This window comes from Brienomyrus brachyistius, chromosome 4 (genome assembly GCF_023856365.1).
Source record: "Brienomyrus brachyistius isolate T26 chromosome 4, BBRACH_0.4, whole genome shotgun sequence".
In the NCBI taxonomy this organism is placed as follows: Eukaryota; Metazoa; Chordata; class Actinopteri; order Osteoglossiformes; family Mormyridae; genus Brienomyrus; species Brienomyrus brachyistius.
The window spans coordinates 39,711,094-39,731,149 of NC_064536.1; positions in this window are offsets into that span (position 1 = coordinate 39,711,094).

A 20,056-nucleotide genomic window follows, 5' to 3' on the forward strand; every position below is an offset into this window, starting at 1 on the left:
AGTACTTCAGCTCCCATGTTGAGTCCCCTGGCCCTTCATGATGGTGTTACTGCTGAGCTGCGCCACCTGCTGGAGGCAGACATTATTGAGCTAGTTGATGCTTCTCAGTGGATCTCAAATCTGGTGATAGCTAAGTAGAAATGCCTGAGTCTGTGTCTCTGTGTCGACCTCCGGGCTGTAAACAAGGCCGTCGTCCCTGACAAGTACCCCCTCCCTTCCATAGTAGAAGTCACTTCCCACTTTCATGGCTCGATGGTCTTCACAAAACTGGGCCTTCGTCGGAGCTATCTGCAGATCCCTCTCCAGCCTGACAGCCAGAATCTCACGGCTTTTGTGACACATGCTGGAGTGTTTCAGTGCACATGGGTCTCATTTGGGCTTAGCTCTGCCCCCAGCTGCTTCCAGAAGATTATGACTACCATCTTCACTGGCATACCTGGGGTGATTATCTACCTCGATGACATCATGGTCCATGGATTCTGCCTCACGACTGAGGGCCTCATTCCACTTCAACCTAATATTGAGGCCATTCAGCGTATTTCTGGACCCACGAATGCTAACCAGGTTGTCTCTTTCCTGGGCATGACAGCTTATTACCTGTGTTTTTTGCCTCACTACTCTGCTACCACAGCTCCATTACATCAGCTGCTGCAGAAAGATGCATTTGGATGCCAGCCTGCTTTGAGGCTTTCCAGCTCCGAAAGTCCCATCTCACATCACCTCCTATCCTGGCAAACTGTTCCCTCTCATGCCCCACCTCTGTCACCTGTGATGCCTCAGCTGTGGCAGTTGGAGCTGTACTGTCACAGCTGCAGGATGGAGTGGACTGGCCCATTGGCTCTGCCTCCCGTGCTCTCACCCCCACCGAACGAAAATATTCCGTGGGCGAACGTGAGGCTCTAGCCTGTGTCTGGGCCTGTGAGCGGTGGCACATGTATCTTTATGGCAGGGCATTTACACTGCGCACTGACCACTAGGCCCTGACAGCCTTGCTTGCAACAGCTAGTACAGGATGCAAACCACAATGACCGGTGGTCTGAGCAACTGCAGCAGTACAATATCATCCTGTTTTACCCCAGGTTGTGATAACGTTGTGGCAGACCTGCTGTCCCGCTACACCCAGTATCCTGCAGCACCTGACTCCATCTCTCAGGAACCAGACCTCAGCCAGATGATGCACACACCACTGAAGGCAGCTGTCTCCTTTGATGAACTCCGGCTGGCCTCAGAACCAGACCCAGTCCTTCCTCAGCTTCGTACATACATTCGCACAGGCTGGCCGACTGAAGTCTCTGCTGAGGTGACCCCTTACCACAGGGTCAGGGATGAGCTTTCATGTTGGAATGAGCACTGCGTAGCTCGTGGAGCTGTCACAGTGGTGCCAAGCAGCCTTCAGGCCCGTGTTCTTAGCATGGCACATGAAGGCCATTTGGGCATTGTACATGTCAAACCACGTTGTAGGGACCTAGTGTGGTGGCCCGGCATTGATAGGGACATAGAAAATCTAGTTAGGGATTGTGCAGCCTGCCTTATGAGCAGGAAAATGGGCCAACCTGCACCACCCCCTCTGCAGCCTCCGGTTTGGCCCATCCTTGGGAACATCCAACTGGATATCTGTGGGGAACTACATGGAGTTCCACAACAGCAGCGGTTCCTCCTTGTGGTGTATGATCTCCACTCTAAGTGGCCTGAGGTGGTCTCCACTGGCACTGTCACGGCACGGGTACTCACTGACTTTTTAGACGCCCTCTTTGCTCGATGGGAAGTTCCTCTGGCTATTACTATGGATAATGGGCCCCAATTTGTGTCTGCTGAGTTCGAAGCCTTTCTGACGGATCCAGGCATCCGTCACATCTGCACAGCTTCATATCACCCCCAGGCCGATGGCGGAGCGGAGCGTCTCAATCAGACCCTTAAGTATGGCATCTGAGCCCACTTAGCTGAAGGTTACCCCTTTCAGCGGTGCTCCTTCACACACTGCTCCATTACAGGGCCACCAAGCACAGCACAACAGGCTGCTCGCCAGCGTCACTTATGTTGGGCTGCGAACTGCAGCTTCCACTGGATCGACTCAAGGCCAGTGGCCCCTCCCCCTACATGCTGCCACAGGGTGTCCGCCCAGCAGCACAAGATGAAGCTGCGGTTTCATCGGTCTTGGGGGACGAGGAACCCCACTATTGCCGTTTCGGATTGGGTCAGAATCCGCCGCGCTCATCGTGACCACAAGCTGGTCTCATTCTGGTCCCCTCCTATTCAGGTGGCGGGGAAGCTAGGGCCAGCTACCTTTTCTCTTTCTGATGGGTCTCGATGGCACGCTGGCCGCCTCCGCAAGGTGGCAGCTCCGGAAATGGCCAGCACTCATGTTCATGCTGGCTCCCCTTCATCAGAAGGTGATTAGAACTTACCTATGGAACGAGGTGTGCTCACATCTGAACCCATAGTGCAGCACACTCAATGCCCAGCCGCACATCCATTCGAGTCTACATTGGAGTCCCCTCGAAGATCAGCTCGCATCCAGTCTCGCCCAGGTTACCCAAGGAACTTTGACTGAATTCTGATATGTTGACCTTGCACCTGGCTCTCTGTGCAGTTCATTTAATGTGCTGGGTACGCTAAGTACTATTGTGCTTTTCCATGCCAAATTGTGTTAATATATTGTTTATCTGAAACATTTTAGGGCATCCCAAACAACTGGGTGAGTGCAGTTTGCTGAATTATCATGATTGATTTTGTTTTCTGGGGGGGGGGGGGGGGGGGAGTAGAGGTTATGTACTCGCACAAGAAATACGTTACGTTTGGGGAATATTAAGGGGACCTGTCTCGTGTCTTCCTTAAAACGCGACACCCACCGTTTGCGTACCTGACGGTCCAGCGTCTGACCTTCCTGTGTTTTCATACTGTGTTAGATCTGATGCTTGTTGGGTGCTTCTTATTTTCCTGCTAAAGACTGCAAATAAAGAGCGTGTTCTACCCCGACAAGCAAGTCTTTTTGTTCTTTGCTGCTCTCTCAATGTCTTGGTCTGCTTGGTGGTCTCCCCTTGTTATTCAGTACCGGGTGTCGTACTCCCCTTGTTATTCAGTACCGGGTGTCGTACTCCCCTTGTTATTCAGTACCGGGTGTCGATTCTCCCCTTGTTATTCAGTACCGGGTGTCGATTCTCCCCTTGTTATTCAGTACCGGGTGTCGTACTCCCCTTGTTATTCAGTACCGGGTGTCGGATCTCCCCTTGTTATTCAGTACCGGGTGTCGTACTCCCCTTGTTATTCAGTACCGGGTGTTGGTTCTCCACTTGTTATTCAGTACCGGGTGTCGTACTCCCCTTGTTATTCAGTACCGGGTGTCGATTCTCCCCTTGTTATTCAGTACCGGGTGTCGTACTCCCCTTGTTATTCAGTACCGGGTGTCGTACTCCCCTTGTTATTCAGTACAGGGTGTCGTACTCCCCTTGTTATTCAGTACCGGGTATCGATTCTCCCCTTGTTATTCAGTACTGGGTCTGGCTACAGATGGCAGGAGAGGATGACAAATTGTTGGATGCTTTAGACTACGATTTCAGCAATGTTTGAGGCCTCTTAGCTTGCGGGACACGGCTCAGACCACGGCTTCCTAGCTCATCGGTCATGGCTCAGCTCGCTGCCTCCTAGCTCACAGGACGCGGCTCAGCTTGGGGCATCCCAGCTTGCGGAACGCGGCTCAGCTCGTGGCCTCTCAGCTCACGGCTTCCTAGCTCGCGACACGCAGCTCAGCCTGCGGCCTCCTCGCTCGCGCCACGCGGCTCAGCTCAGAGCCTCATTGCTCACGCCACGCGGCTCAGCTCGTGGTCTTCCAGCTCATGCCACGCAGCTCTGTTCACAGCCTCGTACCTCACGCCTTCCTCGAGTGATCTGATGGCGGAAGAAATTGCCCTCCAGAGATTGTATTTTTTTATTTTAGCTGGGCTTCTAGGCACAAAATTCTCTAAATATCGCTTTCTTAAAAAGGAGTCCGAGGAGTCTTTTATTTCGAGAAAATATTTATTAGTGTCCGATATTGACTGGGTCTGGCTACAGATGGCAGGAGAGGATGACAAATTGTTGGATGCGTTAGACTATGATTTCAGCAATGTTTGAGGCCTCTTAGCTTGCGGGACACGGCTCAGACCACGGCTTCCTAGCTCATCGGTCATGGCTCAGCTCGCTGCCTCCTAGCTCACAGGACGCGGCTCAGCTTGGGGCATCCTAGCTTGCGGAACGCGGCTCAGCTCGTGGCCTCTCAGCTCACGGCTTCCTAGCTCGCGACATGCAGCTCAGCCTGCGGCCTCCTCGCTCGCGCCACGCGGCTCAGCTCAGAGCCTCATTGCTCACGCCACGCGGCTCAGCTCGTGGTCTTCCAGCTCATGCCACGCAGCTCTGTTCACAGCCTCGTACCTCACGCCTTCCTCGAGTGATCTGATGGCGGAAAAAATTGCCCTCCAGAGATTGTATTTTTTTATTTTAGCTGGGCTTCTAGGCACAAAATTCTCTAAATATCGCTTTCTTGAAAAGGAGTCCGAGGAGTCTTTTATTTCGAGAAAATATTTATTAGTGTCCGATATTGACTGGGTCTGGCTACAGATGGCAGGAGAGGATGACAAATTGTTGGATGCTTTAGACTACGATTTCAGCAATGTTTGAGGCCTCAGCTTGCGGGACATGGCTCAGACCACGGCTTCCTAGCTCATCGGTCATGGCTCAGCTCGCTGCCTCCTAGCTCACAGGACGCGGCTCAGCTTGGGGCATCCCAGCTTGCGGAACGCGGCTCAGCTCGTGGCCTCTCAGCTCACGGCTTCCTAGCTCGCGACACGCAGCTCAGCCTGCGGCCTCCTCGCTCGCGCCACGCGGCTCAGCTCAGAGCCTCATTGCTCACGCCACGCGGCTCAGCTCGTGGTCTTCCAGCTCATGCCACGCAGCTCTGTTCACAGCCTCCTATCTCACGCCTTCCTCGAGTGATCTGATGGCGGAAACAATTGCCCTCCAGAGATTGCATTATTTTATTTTAGCTGGGTTTCTCGGAACAATATTCTCTAAATATCGCTTTCTTAAAAAGGAGTCCGAGGAGTCTTTTATTTCGAGAAAATATTTATTAATGTCCGATATTGACTGGGTCTGGCTACAGATGGCAGGAGAGGATGACAAATTGTTGGATGCTTTAGACTACGATTTCGGCAATGTTTGAGGCCTCAGCTTGCGGGACACGGCTCAGACTACGGCTTCCTAGCTCATCGGTCATGGCTCAGCTCGCTGCCTCCTAGCTCACAGGACGCGGCTCAGCTTGGGGCATCCCAGCTTGCGGAACGCGGCTCAGCTCGTGGCCTCTCAGCTCACAGCTTCCTAGCTCGCGACACGCAGCTCAGCCTGCGGCCTCCTCGCTCGCGCCACGCGGCTCAGCTCAGAGCCTCATTGCTCACGCCACGCGGCTCAGCTCGTGGTTTTCCAGCTCATGCCACGCAGCTCTGTTCACAGCCTCCTACCTCACGCCTTCCTCGAGTGATCTGATGGCGGAAAAAATTGCCCTCCAGAGATTGTATTATTTTATTTTAGCTGGGTTTCTCGGAACAAAATTCTCTAAATATCGCTTTCTTAAAAAGGAGTCCGAGGAGTCTTTTATTTCGAGAAAATATTTATTAGTGTCCGATATTGACTGGGTCTGGCTACAGATGGCAGGAGAGGATGACAAATTGTTGGATGCTTTAGACTACGATTTCAGCAATGTTTGAGGCCTCAGCTTGCGGGACATGGCTCAGACCACGGCTTCCTAGCTCATCGGTCATGGCTCAGCTCGCTGCCTCCTAGCTCACAGGACGCGGCTCAGCTTGGGGCATCCCAGCTTGCGGAACGCGGCTCAGCTCGTGGCCTCTCAGCTCACGGCTTCCTAGCTCGCGACACGCAGCTCAGCCTGCGGCCTCCTCGCTCGCGCCACGCGGCTCAGCTCAGAGCCTCATTGCTCACGCCACGCGGCTCAGCTCGTGGTCTTCCAGCTCATGCCACGCAGCTCTGTTCACAGCCTCCTATCTCACGCCTTCCTCGAGTGATCTGATGGCGGAAACAATTGCCCTCCAGAGATTGCATTATTTTATTTTAGCTGGGTTTCTCGGAACAATATTCTCTAAATATCGCTTTCTTAAAAAGGAGTCCGAGGAGTCTTTTATTTCGAGAAAATATTTATTAATGTCCGATATTGACTGGGTCTGGCTACAGATGGCAGGAGAGGATGACAAATTGTTGGATGCTTTAGACTACGATTTCGGCAATGTTTGAGGCCTCAGCTTGCGGGACACGGCTCAGACTACGGCTTCCTAGCTCATCGGTCATGGCTCAGCTCGCTGCCTCCTAGCTCACAGGACGCGGCTCAGCTTGGGGCATCCCAGCTTGCGGAACGCGGCTCAGCTCGTGGCCTCTCAGCTCACAGCTTCCTAGCTCGCGACACGCAGCTCAGCCTGCGGCCTCCTCGCTCGCGCCACGCGGCTCAGCTCAGAGCCTCATTGCTCACGCCACGCGGCTCAGCTCGTGGTTTTCCAGCTCATGCCACGCAGCTCTGTTCACAGCCTCCTACCTCACGCCTTCCTCGAGTGATCTGATGGCGGAAAAAATTGCCCTCCAGAGATTGTATTATTTTATTTTAGCTGGGTTTCTCGGAACAAAATTCTCTAAATATCGCTTTCTTAAAAAGGAGTCCGAGGAGTCTTTTATTTCGAGAAAATATTTATTAGTGTCCGATATTGACTGGGTCTGGCTACAGATGGCAGGAGAGGATGACAAATTGTTGGATGCTTTAGACTACGATTTCAGCAATGTTTGAGGCCTCTTAGCTTGCGGGACACGGCTCAGACCACGGCTTCCTAGCTCATCGGTCATGGCTCAGCTCGCTGCCTCCTAGCTCACAGGACGCGGCTCAGCTTGGGGCATCCCAGCTTGCGGAACGCGGCTCAGCTCGTGGCCTCTCAGCTCACGGCTTCCTAGCTCGCGACACGCAGCTCAGCCTGCGGCCTCCTCGCTCGCGCCACGCGGCTCAGCTCAGAGCCTCATTGCTCACGCCACACGGCTCAGCTCGTGGTCTTCCAGCTCATGCCACGCAGCTCTGTTCACAGCCTCCTACCTCACGCCTTCCTCGAGTGATCTGATGGCGGAAAAAATTGCCCTCCAGAGATTGTATTATTTTATTTTAGCTGGGTTTCTCGGAACAAAATTCTCTAAATATCGCTTTCTTAAAAAGGAGTCCGAGGAGTTTTTTATTTCGAGAAAATATTTATTAGTGTCCGATATTGACTGGGTCTGGCTACAGATGGCAGGAGAGGATGACAAATTGTTGGATGCTTTAGACTACGATTTCAGCAATGTTTGAGGCCTCAGCTTGCGGGACATGGCTCAGACCACGGCTTCCTAGCTCATCGGTCATGGCTCAGCTCGCTGCCTCCTAGCTCACAGGACGCGGCTCAGCTTGGGGCATCCCAGCTTGCGGAACGCGGCTCAGCTCGTGGCCTCTCAGCTCACGGCTTCCTAGCTCGCGACACGCAGCTCAGCCTGCGGCCTCCTCGCTCGCGGCTCAGCTCAGAGCCTCATTGCTCACGCCACGCGGCTCAGCTCGTGGTCTTCCAGCTCATGCCACGCAGCTCTGTTCACAGCCTCCTATCTCACGCCTTCCTCGAGTGATCTGATGGCGGAAACAATTGCCCTCCAGAGATTGCATTATTTTATTTTAGCTTGGTTTCTCGGAACAAAATTCTCTAAATATCGCTTTCTTAAAAAGGAGTCCGAGGAGTCTTTTATTTCGAGAAAATATTTATTAGTGTCCGATATTGACTGGGTCTGGCTACAGATGGCAGGAGAGGATGACAAATTGTTGGATGCTTTAGACTACGATTTCGGCAATGTTTGAGGCATCAGCTTGCGGGACACGGCTCAGACCACGGCTTCCTAGCTCATCGGTCATGGCTCAGCTCGCTGCCTCCTAGCTCACAGGACGCGGCTCAGCTTGGGGCATCCCAGCTTGCGGAACGCGGCTCAGCTCGTGGCCTCTCAGCTCACGGCTTCCTAGCTCGCGACACGCAGCTCAGCCTGCGGCCTCCTCGCTCGCGCCACGCGGCTCAGCTCAGAGCCTCATTGCTCACGCCACGCGGCTCAGCTCGTGGTCTTCCAGCTCATGCCACGCAGCTCTGTTCACAGCCTCCTACCTCACGCCTTCCTCGAGTGATCTGATGGCGGAAAAAATTGCCCTCCAGAGATTGTATTATTTTATTTTAGCTGGGTTTCTCGGAACAAAATTCTCTAAATATCGCTTTCTTAAAAAGGAGTCCGAGGAGTCTTTTATTTCGAGAAAATATTTATTAGTGTCCGATATTGACTGGGTCTGGCTACAGATGGCAGGAGAGGATGACAAATTGTTGGATGCTTTAGACTACGATTTCAGCAATGTTTGAGGCCTCTTAGCTTGCGGGACACGGCTCAGACCACGGCTTCTTAGCTCATCGGTCATGGCTCAGCTCGCTGCCTCCTAGCTCACAGGACGCGGCTCAGCTTGGGGCATCCCAGCTTGCGGAACGCGGCTCAGCTCGTGGCCTCTCAGCTCACGGCTTCCTAGCTCGCGACACGCAGCTCAGCCTGCGGCCTCCTCGCTCGCGCCACGCGGCTCAGCTCAGAGCCTCATTGCTCACGCCACACGGCTCAGCTCGTGGTCTTCCAGCTCATGCCACGCAGCTCTGTTCACAGCCTCCTACCTCACGCCTTCCTCGAGTGATCTGATGGCGGAAAAAATTGCCCTCCAGAGATTGTATTATTTTATTTTAGCTGGGTTTCTCGGAACAAAATTCTCTAAATATCGCTTTCTTAAAAAGGAGTCCGAGGAGTTTTTTATTTCGAGAAAATATTTATTAGTGTCCGATATTGACTGGGTCTGGCTACAGATGGCAGGAGAGGATGACAAATTGTTGGATGCTTTAGACTACGATTTCAGCAATGTTTGAGGCCTCAGCTTGCGGGACACGGCTCAGACCACGGCTTCCTAGCTCATCGGTCATGGCTCAGCTCGCTGCCTCCTAGCTCACAGGACGCGGCTCAGCTTGGGGCATCCCAGCTTGCAGAACGCGGCTCAGCTCGTGGCCTCTCAGCTCACGGCTTCCTAGCTCGCGACACGCAGCTCAGCCTGCGGCCTCCTCGCTCGCGACACGCGGCTCAGCTCAGAGCCTCATTGCTCACGCCACGCGGCTCAGCTCGTGGTCTTCCAGCTCATGCCACGCAGCTCTGTTCACAGCCTCGTACCTCACGCCTTCCTCGAGTGATCTGATGGCGGAAAAAATTGCCCTCCAGAGATTGTATTATTTTATTTTAGCTGGGTTTCTCGGAACAAAATTCTCTAAATATCGCTTTCTTAAAAAGGAGTCCGAGGAGTCTTTTATTTCGAGAAAATATTTATTAGCGTCCGATATTGACTGGGTCTGGCTACAGATGGCAGGAGAGGATGACAAATTGTTGGATGCTTTAGACTACGATTTCAGCAATGTTTGAGGCCTCTTAGCTTGCGGGACACGGCTCAGACCACGGCTTCCTAGCTCATTGGTCATGGCTCAGCTCGCTGCCTCCTAGCTCACAGGATGCGGCTCAGCTTGGGGCATCCCAGCTTGCGGAACGCGGCTCAGCTCGTGGCCTCTCAGCTCACGGCTTCCTAGCTCGCGACACGCAGCTCAGCCTGCGGCCTCCTCGCTCGCGTTACGCGGCTCAGCTCAGAGCCTCATTGCTCACGCCACACGGCTCAGCTCGTGGTCTTCCAGCTCATGCCACGCAGCTCTGTTCACAGCCTCCTACCTCACGCCTTCCTCGAGTGATCTGATGGCGGAAAAAATTGCCCTCCAGAGATTGTATTTTTTTATTTTAGCTGGGCTTCTAGGCACAAAATTCTCTAAATATCGCTTTCTTAAAAAGGAGTCCGAGGAGTCTTTTATTTCGAGAAAATATTTATTAGTGTCCGATATTGACTGGGTCTGGCTACAGATGGCAGGAGAGGATGACAAATTGTTGGATGCTTTAGACTACGATTTCAGCAATGTTTGAGGCCTCAGCTTGCGGGACATGGCTCAGACCACGGCTTCCTAGCTCATCGGTCATGGCTCAGCTCGCTGCCTCCTAGCTCACAGGACGCGGCTCAGCTTGGGGCATCCCAGCTTGCGGAACGCGGCTCAGCTCGTGGCCTCTCAGCTCACGGCTTCCTAGCTCGCGACACGCAGCTCAGCCTGCGGCCTCCTCGCTCGCGCCACGCGGCTCAGCTCAGAGCCTCATTGCTCACGCCACGCGGCTCAGCTCGTGGTCTTCCAGCTCATGCCACGCAGCTCTGTTCACAGCCTCCTACCTCACGCCTTCCTCGAGTGATCTGATGGCGGAAAAAATTGCCCTCCAGAGATTGTATTATTTTATTTTAGCTGGGTTTCTAGGCACAAAATTCTCTAAATATCGCTTTCTTAAAAAGGAGTCCGAGGAGTCTTTTATTTCGAGAAAATATTTATTAGTGTCCGATATTGACTGGGTCTGGCTACAGATGGCAGGAGAGGATGACAAATTGTTGGATGCTTTAGACTACGATTTCAGCAATGTTTGAGGCCTCTTAGCTTGCGGGACATGGCTCAGACCACGGCTTCCTAGCTCATCGGTCATGGCTCAGCTCGCTGCCTCCTAGCTCACAGGACGCGGCTCAGCTTGGGGCATCCCAGCTTGCGGAACGCGGCTCAGCTCGTGGCCTCTCAGCTCACGGCTTCCTAGCTCGCGACACGCAGCTCAGCCTGCGGCCTCCTCGCTCGCGCCACGTGGCTCAGCTCAGAGCCTCATTGCTCACGCCACACGGCTCAGCTCGTGGTCTTCCAGCTCATGCCACGCAGCTCTGTTCACAGCCTCCTACCTCACGCCTTCCTCGAGTGATCTGATGGCGGAAAAAATTGCCCTCCAGAGATTGTATTATTTTATTTTAGCTGGGTTTCTCGGAACAAAATTCTCTAAATATCGCTTTCTTAAAAAGGAGTCCGAGGAGTTTTTTATTTCGAGAAAATATTTATTAGTGTCCGATATTGACTGGGTCTGGCTACAGATGGCAGGAGAGGATGACAAATTGTTGGATGCTTTAGACTACGATTTCAGCAATGTTTGAGGCCTCAGCTTGCGGGACACGGCTCAGACCACGGCTTCCTAGCTCATCGGTCATGGCTCAGCTCGCTGCCTCCTAGCTCACAGGACGCGGCTCAGCTTGGGGCATCCCAGCTTGCAGAACGCGGCTCAGCTCGTGGCCTCTCAGCTCACGGCTTCCTAGCTCGCGACACGCAGCTCAGCCTGCGGCCTCCTCGCTCGCGACACGCGGCTCAGCTCAGAGCCTCATTGCTCACGCCACGCGGCTCAGCTCGTGGTCTTCCAGCTCATGCCACGCAGCTCTGTTCACAGCCTCGTACCTCACGCCTTCCTCGAGTGATCTGATGGCGGAAAAAATTGCCCTCCAGAGATTGTATTATTTTATTTTAGCTGGGTTTCTCGGAACAAAATTCTCTAAATATCGCTTTCTTAAAAAGGAGTCCGAGGAGTCTTTTATTTCGAGAAAATATTTATTAGCGTCCGATATTGACTGGGTCTGGCTACAGATGGCAGGAGAGGATGACAAATTGTTGGATGCTTTAGACTACGATTTCAGCAATGTTTGAGGCCTCTTAGCTTGCGGGACACGGCTCAGACCACGGCTTCCTAGCTCATTGGTCATGGCTCAGCTCGCTGCCTCCTAGCTCACAGGACGCGGCTCAGCTTGGGGCATCCCAGCTTGCGGAACGCGGCTCAGCTCGTGGCCTCTCAGCTCACGGCTTCCTAGCTCGCGACACGCAGCTCAGCCTGCGGCCTCCTCGCTCGCGTTACGCGGCTCAGCTCAGAGCCTCATTGCTCACGCCACACGGCTCAGCTCGTGGTCTTCCAGCTCATGCCACGCAGCTCTGTTCACAGCCTCCTACCTCACGCCTTCCTCGAGTGATCTGATGGCGGAAAAAATTGCCCTCCAGAGATTGTATTTTTTTATTTTAGCTGGGCTTCTAGGCACAAAATTCTCTAAATATCGCTTTCTTAAAAAGGAGTCCGAGGAGTCTTTTATTTCGAGAAAATATTTATTAGTGTCCGATATTGACTGGGTCTGGCTACAGATGGCAGGAGAGGATGACAAATTGTTGGATGCTTTAGACTACGATTTCAGCAATGTTTGAGGCCTCAGCTTGCGGGACATGGCTCAGACCACGGCTTCCTAGCTCATCGGTCATGGCTCAGCTCGCTGCCTCCTAGCTCACAGGACGCGGCTCAGCTTGGGGCATCCCAGCTTGCGGAACGCGGCTCAGCTCGTGGCCTCTCAGCTCACGGCTTCCTAGCTCGCGACACGCAGCTCAGCCTGCGGCCTCCTCGCTCGCGCCACGCGGCTCAGCTCAGAGCCTCATTGCTCACGCCACGCGGCTCAGCTCGTGGTCTTCCAGCTCATGCCACGCAGCTCTGTTCACAGCCTCCTATCTCACGCCTTCCTCGAGTGATCTGATGGCGGAAACAATTGCCCTCCAGAGATTGCATTATTTTATTTTAGCTGGGTTTCTCGGAACAATATTCTCTAAATATCGCTTTCTTAAAAAGGAGTCCGAGGAGTCTTTTATTTCGAGAAAATATTTATTAGTGTCCGATATTGACTGGGTCTGGCTACAGATGGCAGGAGAGGATGACAAAATGTTGGATGCTTTAGACTACGATTTCGGCAATGTTTGAGGCCTCAGCTTGCGGGACACGGCTCAGACTACGGCTTCCTAGCTCATCGGTCATGGCTCAGCTCGCTGCCTCCTAGCTCACAGGACGCGGCTCAGCTTGGGGCATCCCAGCTTGCGGAACGCGGCTCAGCTCGTGGCCTCTCAGCTCACGGCTTCCTAGCTCGCGACACGCAGCTCAGCCTGCGGCCTCCTCGCTCGCGCCACGCGGCTCAGCTCAGAGCCTCATTGCTCACGCCACACGGCTCAGCTCGTGGTCTTCCAGCTCATGCCACGCAGCTCTGTTCACAGCCTCCTACCTCACGCCTTCCTCGAGTGATCTGATGGCGGAAAAAATTGCCCTCCAGAGATTGTATTATTTTATTTTAGCTGGGTTTCTCGGAACAAAATTCTCTAAATATCGCTTTCTTAAAAAGGAGTCCGAGGAGTTTTTTATTTCGAGAAAATATTTATTAGTGTCCGATATTGACTGGGTCTGGCTACAGATGGCAGGAGAGGATGACAAATTGTTGGATGCTTTAGACTACGATTTCAGCAATGTTTGAGGCCTCAGCTTGCGGGACATGGCTCAGACCACGGCTTCCTAGCTCATCGGTCATGGCTCAGCTCGCTGCCTCCTAGCTCACAGGACGCGGCTCAGCTTGGGGCATCCCAGCTTGCGGAACGCGGCTCAGCTCGTGGCCTCTCAGCTCACGGCTTCCTAGCTCGCGACACGCAGCTCAGCCTGCGGCCTCCTCGCTCGCGGCTCAGCTCAGAGCCTCATTGCTCACGCCACGCGGCTCAGCTCGTGGTCTTCCAGCTCATGCCACGCAGCTCTGTTCACAGCCTCCTATCTCAAGCCTTCCTCGAGTGATCTGATGGCGGAAACAATTGCCCTCCAGAGATTGCATTATTTTATTTTAGCTGGGTTTCTCGGAACAAAATTCTCTAAATATCGCTTTCTTAAAAAGGAGTCCGAGGAGTCTTTTATTTCGAGAAAATATTTATTAGTGTCCGATATTGACTGGGTCTGGCTACAGATGGCAGGAGAGGATGACAAATTGTTGGATGCTTTAGACTACGATTTCGGCAATGTTTGAGGCCTCAGCTTGCGGGACACGGCTCAGACCACGGCTTCCTAGCTCATCGGTCATGGCTCAGCTCGCTGCCTCCTAGCTCACAGGACGCGGCTCAGCTTGGGGCATCCCAGCTTGCGGAACGCGGCTCAGCTCGTGGCCTCTCAGCTCACGGCTTCCTAGCTCGCGACACGCAGCTCAGCCTGCGGCCTCCTCGCTCGCGCCACGCGGCTCAGCTCAGAGCCTCATTGCTCACGCCACGCGGCTCAGCTCGTGGTCTTCCAGCTCATGCCACGCAGCTCTGTTCACAGCCTCCTACCTCACGCCTTCCTCGAGTGATCTGATGGCGGAAAAAATTGCCCTCCAGAGATTGTATTATTTTATTTTAGCTGGGTTTCTCGGAACAAAATTCTCTAAATATCGCTTTCTTAAAAAGGAGTCCGAGGAGTCTTTTATTTCGAGAAAATATTTATTAGTGTCCGATATTGACTGGGTCTGGCTACAGATGGCAGGAGAGGATGACAAATTGTTGGATGCTTTAGACTACGATTTCAGCAATGTTTGAGGCCTCTTAGCTTGCGGGACACGGCTCAGACCACGGCTTCCTAGCTCATCGGTCATGGCTCAGCTCGCTGCCTCCTAGCTCACAGGACGCGGCTCAGCTTGGGGCATCCCAGCTTGCGGAACGCGGCTCAGCTCGTGGCCTCTCAGCTCACGGCTTCCTAGCTCGCGACACGCAGCTCAGCCTGCGGCCTCCTCGCTCGCGCCACGCGGCTCAGCTCAGAGCCTCATTGCTCACGCCACACGGCTCAGCTCGTGGTCTTCCAGCTCATGCCACGCAGCTCTGTTCACAGCCTCCTACCTCACGCCTTCCTCGAGTGATCTGATGGCGGAAAAAATTGCCCTCCAGAGATTGTATTATTTTATTTTAGCTGGGTTTCTCGGAACAAAATTCTCTAAATATCGCTTTCTTAAAAAGGAGTCCGAGGAGTTTTTTATTTCGAGAAAATATTTATTAGTGTCCGATATTGACTGGGTCTGGCTACAGATGGCAGGAGAGGATGACAAATTGTTGGATGCTTTAGACTACGATTTCAGCAATGTTTGAGGCCTCAGCTTGCGGGACACGGCTCAGACCACGGCTTCCTAGCTCATCGGTCATGGCTCAGCTCGCTGCCTCCTAGCTCACAGGACGCGGCTCAGCTTGGGGCATCCCAGCTTGCAGAACGCGGCTCAGCTCGTGGCCTCTCAGCTCACGGCTTCCTAGCTCGCGACACGCAGCTCAGCCTGCGGCCTCCTCGCTCGCGACACGCGGCTCAGCTCAGAGCCTCATTGCTCACGCCACGCGGCTCAGCTCGTGGTCTTCCAGCTCATGCCACGCAGCTCTGTTCACAGCCTCCTACCTCACGCCTTCCTCGAGTGATCTGATGGCGGAAAAAATTGCCCTCCAGAGATTGTATTATTTTATTTTAGCTGGGTTTCTCGGAACAAAATTCTCTAAATATCGCTTTCTTAAAAAGGAGTCCGAGGAGTCTTTTATTTCGAGAAAATATTTATTAGTGTCCGATATTGACTGGGTCTGGCTACAGATGGCAGGAGAGGATGACAAATTGTTGGATGCTTTAGACTATGATTTCAGCAATGTTTGAGGCCTCTTAGCTTGCGGGACACGGCTCAGACCACGGCTTCCTAGCTCATCGGTCATGGCTCAGCTCGCTGCCTCCTAGCTCACAGGACGCGGCTCAGCTTGGGGCATCCTAGCTTGCGGAACGCGGCTCAGCTCGTGGCCTCTCAGCTCACTGCTTCCTAGCTCGCGACACGCAGCTCAGCCTGCGGCCTCCTCGCTCGCGCCACGCGGCTCAGCTCAGAGCCTCATTGCTCACGCCACGCGGCTCAGCTCGTGGTCTTCCAGCTCATGCCACGCAGCGCTGTTCACAGCCTCCTACCTCACGCCTTCCTCGAGTGATCTGATGCCGGAAAAAATTGCCCTCCAGAGATTGTATTATTTTATTTTAGCTGGGTTTCTAGGCACAAAATTCTCTAAATATCGCTTTCTTAAAAAGGAGTCCGAGGAGTCTTTTATTTCGAGAAAATATTTAGTAGTGTCCGATATTCACTGGGTCTGGCTACAGATGGCAGGAGAGGATGACAAATTGTTGGATGCTTTAGACTACGATTTCAGCAATGTTTGAGGCCTCAGCTTGCGGGACACGGCTCAGACCACGGCTTCCTAGCTCATCGGTCATGGCTCAGCTCGCTGCGTCCTAGCTCACAGGACGCGGCTCAGCTTGGGGCATCCTAGCTTGCGGAACGCGGCTCAGCTCGTGGCCTCTCAGCTCACTGCTTCCTAGCTCGCGACATGCAGCTCAGCCTGCGGCCTCCTCGCTCGCGCCACGCGGCTCAGCTCAGAGCCTCATTGCTCACGCCACGCGGCTCAGCTCGTGGTCTTCCAGCTCATGCCACGCAGCGCTGTTCACAGCCTCCTACCTCACGCCTTCCTCGAGTGATCTGATGCCGGAAAAAATTGCCCTCCAGAGATTGTATTATTTTATTTTAGCTGGGTTTCTAGGCACAAAATTCTCTAAATATCGCTTTCTTAAAAAGGAGTCCGAGGAGTCTTTTATTTCGAGAAAATATTTAGTAGTGTCCGATATTCACTGGGTCTGGCTACAGATGGCAGGAGAGGATGACAAATTGTTGGATGCTTTAGACTACGATTTCAGCAATGTTTGAGGCCTCAGCTTGCGGGACACGGCTCAGACCACGGCTTCCTAGCTCATCGGTCATGGCTCAGCTCGCTGCCTCCTAGCTCACAGGACGCGGCTCAGCTTGGGGCATCCCAGCTTGCAGAACGCGGCTCAGCTCGTGGCCTCTCAGCTCACGGCTTCCTAGCTCGCGACACGCAGCTCAGCCTGCGGCCTCCTCGCTCGCGCCACGCGGCTCAGCTCAGAGCCTCATTGCTCACGCCACGCGGCTCAGCTCGTGGTCTTCCAGCTCATGCCACGCAGCTCTGTTCACAGCCTCCTACCTCACGCCTTCCTCGAGTGATCTGATGCCGGAAAAAATTGCCCTCCAGAGATTGTATTATTTTATTTTAGCTGGGTTTCTAGGCACAAAATTCTCTAAATATCGCTTTCTTAAAAAGGAGTCCGAGGAGTCTTTTATTTCGAGAAAATATTTAGTAGTGTCCGATATTCACTGGGTCTGGCTACAGATGGCAGGAGAGGATGACAAATTGTTGGATGCTTTAGACTACGATTTCAGCAATGTTTGAGGCCTCAGCTTGCGGGACACGGCTCAGACCACGGCTTCCTAGCTCATCGGTCATGGCTCAGCTCGCTGCCTCCTAGCTCACAGGACGCGGCTCAGCTTGGGGCATCCTAGCTTGCGGAACGCGGCTCAGCTCGTGGCCTCTCAGCTCACTGCTTCCTAGCTCGCGACACGCAGCTCAGCCTGCGGCCTCCTCGCTCGCGCCACGCGGCTCAGCTCAGAGCCTCATTGCTCACGCCACGCAGCGCTGTTCACAGCCTCCTACCTCACGCCTTCCTCGAGTGATCTGATGCTGGAAAAAATTGCCCTCCAGAGATTGTATTATTTTATTTTAGCTGGGTTTCTAGGCACAAAATTCTCTAAATATCGCTTTCTTAAAAAGGAGTCCGAGGAGTCTTTTATTTCGAGAAAATATTTAGTAGTGTCCGATATTCACTGGGTCTGGCTACAGATGGCAGGAGAGGATGACAAATTGTTGGATGCTTTAGACTACGATTTCAGCAATGTTTGAGGCCTCAGCTTGCGGGACACGGCTCAGACCACGGCTTCCTAGCTCATCGGTCATGGCTCAGCTCGCTGCCTCCTAGCTCACAGGACGCGGCTCAGCTTGGGGCATCCCAGCTTGCGGAACGCGGCTCAGCTCGTGGCCTCTCAGCTCATGGCTTCCTAGCTCGCGACACGCAGCTCAGCCTGCGGCCTCCTCGCTCGCCCCACGCGGCTCAGCTCAGAGCCTCATTGCTCACGCCACGCGGCTCAGCTCGTGGTCTTCCAGCTCATGCCACGCAGCTCTGTTCACAGCCTCGTACCTCACGCCTTCCTCGAGTGATCTGATGGCGGAAAAAATTGCCCTTCAGAGATTGTATTTTTTTATTTTAGCTGGGCTTCTAGGCACAAAATTCTCTAAATATCGCTTTCTTAAAAAGGAGTCCGAGGAGTCTTTTATTTCGAGAAAATATTTATTAGTGTCTGATATTGACTGGGTCTGGCTACAGATGGCAGGAGAGGATGACAAATTGTTGGATGCTTTAGACTACGATTTCAGCAATGTTTGAGGCCTCAGCTTGCGGGACACGGCTCAGACCACGGCTTCCTAGCTCATCGGTCATGGCTCAGCTCGCTGCCTCCTAGCTCACAGGACGCGGCTCAGCTTGGGGCATCCCAGCTTGCAGAACGCGGCTCAGCTCGTGGCCTCTCAGCTCACAGCTTCCTAGCTCGCGACACGCAGCTCAGCCTGCGGCCTCCTCGCTCGCGACACGCGGCTCAGCTCAGAGCCTCATTGCTCACGCCACGCGGCTCAGCTCGTGGTCTTCCAGCTCATGCCACGCAGCTCTGTTCACAGCCTCGTACCTCACGCCTTCCTCGAGTGATCTGATGGCGGAAAAAATTGCCCTCCAGAGATTGTATTATTTTATTTTAGCTGGGCTTCTAGGCACAAAATTCTCTAAATATGGCTTTCTTAAAAAGGAGTCCGAGGAGTCTTTTATTTCGAGAAAATATTTATTAGTGTCCGATATTGACTGGGTCTGGCTACAGATGGCAGGAGAGGATGACAAATTGTTGGATGCTTTAGACTACGATTTCAGCAATGTTTGAGGCCTCTTAGCTTGCGGGACATGGCTCAGACCACGGCTTCCTAGCTCATCGGTCATGGCTCAGCTCGCTGCCTCCTAGCTCACAGGACGCGGCTCAGCTTGGGGCATCCCAGCTTGCGGAACGCGGCTCAGCTCGTGGCCTCTCAGCTCACGGCTTCCTAGCTCGCGACACGCAGCTCAGCCTGCGGCCTCCTCGCTCGCGCCACGCGGCTCAGCTCAGAGCCTCATTGCTCACGCCACGCGGCTCAGTTCGTGGTCTTCCAGCTCATGCACGCAGCTCTGTTCACAGCCTCCTACCTCACGCCTTCCTCGAGTGATCTGATGGCGGAAAAAATTGCCCTCCAGAGATTGTATTATTTTATTTTAGCTGGGTTTCTCGGAACAAAATTCTCTAAATATCGCTTTCTTAAAAAGGAGTCCGAGGAGTCTTTTATTTCGAGAAAATATTTATTAGTGTCCGATATTGACTGGGTCTGGCTACAGATGGCAGGAGATGATGACAAATTGTTGGATGCTTTAGACTATGATTTCAGCAATGTTTGAGGCCTCTTAGCTTGCGGGACACGGCTCAGACCACGGCTTCCTAGCTCATCGGTCATGGCTCAGCTCGCTGCCTCCTAGCTCACAGGACACGGCTCAGCTTGGGGCATCCTAGCTTGCGGAACGCGGCTCAGCTCGTGGCCTCTCAGCTCACTGCTTCCTAGCTCGCGACACGCAGCTCAGCCTGCGGCCTCCTCGCTCGCGCCACGCGGCTCAGCTTAGAGCCTCATTGCTCACGCCACGCGGCTCAGCTCGTGGTCTTCCAGCTCATGCCACGCAGCGCTGTTCACAGCCTCCTACCTCACGCCTTCCTCGTGTGATCTGATGCCGGAAAAAATTGCCCTCCAGAGATTGTATTATTTTATTTTAGCTGGGTTTCTAGGCACAAAATTCTCTAAATATCGCTTTCTTAAAAAGGAGTCCGAGGAGTCTTATTTCGAGAAAATATTTAGTAGTGTCCGATATTCACTGGGTCTGGCTACAGATGGCAGGAGAGGATGACAAATTGTTGGATGCTTTAGACTACGATTTCAGCAATGTTTGAGGCTTCAGCTTGCGGGACACGGCTCAGACCACGGCTTCCTAGCTCATCGGTCATGGCTCAGCTCGCTGCCTCCTAGCTCACAGGACGCGGCTCAGCTTGGGGCATCCCAGCTTGCGGAACGCGGCTCAGCTCGTGGCCTCTCAGCTCACGGCTTCCTAGCTCGCGACACGCAGCTCAGCCTGCGGCCTCCTCGCTCGCGCCACGCGGCTCAGCTCAGAGCCTCATTGCTCACGCCACGCGGCTCAGCTCGTGGTCTTCCAGCTCATGCCACGCAGCTCTGTTCACAGC